Genomic DNA, 4018 nt, shown 5'->3' with positions numbered 1-4018 from the left:
AGGTGTTTTTATATAAAATTCAAATATTTGTCCAATTTGATGAGTATCGGTGCTTGGAGCCAGTTGCTCGACTGAGCCACACCGAGCTCTGGTGGTGACACCTTCACCACACAGCATGAACCAACACAATCTGACGATCAGTCGCGGGCATCCACATACTTGTACCACCTTCCTTTGACTTCCTTCCCTCAGCTCACCCCTTACTGCCTGTCTTTCCACCTCCGTAACTCAGTGGGTCAGGCAGTGTGTCTGGAGGACATGGATAGGTGATGTTTCAGATCGGGATTCTTCTATGAAATGAGAAATTGGGGTAAATAGTGCCCATTCCCACACTGACCTTTGTCCTGGGCCTCCTCCATTGTCAGAGTGAGGACAAACGCAAATTGGAGGAACAGCACCTCATATTTCTTACGCAGCTATTGATTTCTACAACTTTAAGTAACAATTGCTTCCCCTCTCTGTCCCCCACTCAAGTCATTGTACTAGGTTCAGTCGTCTTGTTGAGTCTCATTGTCTAACTCCTTTTCACCTAGGCCACAGCGACCAATGGCATGTTTCCTTTATCATCGTTAATCCTTTTCATATCTTTCATTTGTTTGTTCTTTATCTCTACATCACTGTCTATATCTCTCATTTCCCTTTCCCCTGATTCTGTCTCAAGAAGGATCTCAACCCGAAACATCACCTATTCCTTTTCTCCAGAGATGCTGTCTGACGCACTGAGGTACACCAGCTTTTTGTGGCCATCGCCTGCTTTTCAAATATTCCACCTTCATTTGAAATAGTTTGTTCAATCAACACACAGCTTTCTCTCCATTCTCCGACCAATTTATCAAAAATGCCTTCTCTCTCAAAATTGCTACTCATCAACTCTCTCCTTGAGATGGAAAGATAATATCACTGGTTATTGGGATAAGGACAAGTGAGTTTCCATGGTGTTTTTGTCACTGGTCCAGGGCAAGTGGCCTTTAGCTACCTGTTCCCCCAGTGTTTAGTTCCTAAAATACTAATCCCAACAGCTAGCATAAACTGTTGTGTACTTATATTTAATTCAGGTCTCCCAAAATCTGCTGCTTGAGACAATAAATTGGCTGCCAGGTGTCTTACCGAAACATCACCCATTCCTTCTCTCCAGAGATGCTGCCTGTCCCGAGTTACTTCAGCTTTTTGTGTCTATCTTATGTTGTTATAGACAATAGGTGCAGGAGTAGGCCATTCGGCCCTTCGAGCCAGCACTGCCATTCAATGGGATCATGGCTGATCATTCTCAATTAGTACCCCGTTCCTGCCTTCTCCCCATACCCCCTCACTCCGCTGTCCTTAAGAGCTCTAACTCTCTCTTGAATGCATTCAGAGAATTGGCCTCCACTGCCTTCTGAGGCAGAGAATTCCACAGATTCACAACTCTCTGACTGAAAAAGAATTTCCTCATCTCATTTCTAAATGGCCTACCCCTTATTCTTAAACTGTGGCCCCCTGGTTCTGGGCTCCCCCAAAATTGGGAACATGTTTCCTGCCTCCAACGTGTCCAACCCCTTAATAATCATATGTTTCGATAAGATCCCCTCTCATCCTTCTAAATTCCAGTGTATACGAGCCTAGTCACTCCAGTCTTTCAACATATGACAGTCCCGCCATTCCGGGAATTACCCTAGTAAACCTACGCTGCACGCCCTCAATAGCAAGAATATCCTTCCTCAAATTTGGAGACCAAAACTGCACACAGTACTCCAGGTGCAGTCTCACTGGGGTCCTGTACAACTGCAGAAGGACCTCTTTGCTCCTATACTCAACTCCTCTTGTTAAGAAGGCCAACATCCCATTGGCTTTCTTCACTGCCTGCTGTACCTGCATGCTTGACCGATGCACTAGGACACCCAGACCTCGTTGTACGTCCCCTTTTCCTAACTTGACACCATTCAGATAATAATCTGCCTTCCTATTCTTACCACCAAAGTGGATAACCTCACACTTATCCACATTAAACTGCATCTGCCATGCATCCACCCACTCACACAACCGATCCAAGTCACCCTGCAACCTCATAGCATCTTCCTCAGTTCACACTGCCACCCAGCTTTGTATCATCTGCAAATTTGCTAATGGTACTTTTAATCCCTTCATCCAAGTCATTGATGTATATTGTAAATAACAGCGGTCCCAGCACCGAGCCTTGCGGTACCCCACTAGTCACTGCCTGCCATTCTGAAAGGGACCCATTTATACCCACTCTTTGCTTTCTGTCTGTCAACCAATTTTCTATCCATGTCAGTACCCTACCTCCAATACCATGCGCTCTAATTTTGACCACCAATCTCCTATGTGGGACCTTGTCGAAGGCTTTCTGAAAGTCGAGGCACACTCCCTGTCAATTTTCCTAGTTACATCCTCAAAAAATTCCAGAAGATTATTCAAGCATGATTTCCCCTTCGTAAATCCATGCTGACTCGGAACAATCCTGTTACTGCTATCCAAATGCTCCGCAATTTCATCTTTTATAATTGACTCCAGCATCTTCCCCACCACTGATGTCAGACTAACTGGTCTATAATTTCCCATTTTCTCTCTCCCTCCTTTCTTAAAAAGTGGGATAACATTAGCTACCCTCCAATCCACAGGAACTGACCCTGAACCTATAGAACATTGGAAAATGATCACCAATGCGTCCACAATTTCTAGGGCCCCTTCCTTAAGTACCCTGGGATGCAGACCATCAGGCCCTGGGGATTTATCAGCCTTCAGTCCCATCAGTCTACCCAACACTTTTTCCTGCCTACTGTGGATTTCCTCCAGTTCCTCCGTCACCCTAGGATCTCTGGCCACTAGAACATCTGGGAGATTGTTTGTATCTTCCTTAATGAAGACAGATCCAAAGTTCAACTCGTCTGCCATTTCCTTGTTCCCCATAATAAATTCCCCTGCCTCTGGCTTCAAGGGACCCACATTTGCCTTGACTATTTTTTCCTCTTCACATACCTTATTTTGTCATTTTTCTGAGATTGTCTAATATTCTCCACGGATGGAAGGTGAGGGTAAGTAACGAAGAAAAGTCCAATGCACCAGCTAGTTCTGGTTTGAGACAAATGACAATAAAACATTCTTGACACCGCTGTACCTGCTTATGTGCACTCTCCTTGTCCAAATACACAGAAATATTACAGGGATGTGATGGTACCTGGTATCAGTGTCACATACCCCACTGTTACACGATCAGCTATATGGACCACAGCTGGCAATTTCAATCAAAGAATGTGGAATTCCAAATAATATTACTCTCCAGGGTACCAACCATGCACATATGCTAAACCAATAAAAACACAATTTAACAATTAATGTTTATATTTGTTTTAATTGGCATGAAGGTGCAACTCCAAGCAGATTTCCAGCAGAAAACCTGTATCAATAAATCACTTGTTTCCTCATTACTTGGAAAGCAGTGAATCTTACAACTCAGGCAGATGGGGTCTATTGTTTTATGGAGTCAAAGTGTGAGGCTTTCAATGTAACGTGTTACAACTCTCTCACTTGAGATTAAAACATATGCTGCAAAATCATCAACAATTGTTATACACCAATAATTTTCATTGGTTTCATACACTGCAACATTCAGAGATATAATAGAAACATAGAAAATAGGTGCAGGAGGAGGCCATTTGGCCTTTCGAGCCAGCACCGCCATTCATTGTGATCATGGCTGATCATCCACAATCAGTAACTTGTGCCTGCCTTCGCCCCATATTCCTTGATTCCACTAGCTCCTGGAGCTCTATCTAACTCTCTTTTAAATTCATCCAGTGAATTGGCCTCCACTGCCTTCTGTGGTAGAGAATTCTACAAATTCACAACAAGGTGAAAACGTTTTTTCTCACCTCAGTTTTAAATGGCCTCCCCTTTATTATTAGACAGTGGCCCCTGGTTCTGGAAGTCAGACTGTGGCTCCTGGTTCTGGAGTAATAATAAATGGTAATCAATGCTGGTTTGCACAAGGAGATTTTTAGTGACCAACAGTTTAGTCAAA

Source organism: Rhinoraja longicauda, chromosome 26, assembly GCF_053455715.1.
Source record: "Rhinoraja longicauda isolate Sanriku21f chromosome 26, sRhiLon1.1, whole genome shotgun sequence".
Taxonomy (NCBI): Eukaryota; Metazoa; Chordata; class Chondrichthyes; order Rajiformes; family Arhynchobatidae; genus Rhinoraja; species Rhinoraja longicauda.
The sequence above is the reverse complement of the archived record's forward strand: the minus strand, read 5'-3'. Positions refer to the sequence as shown.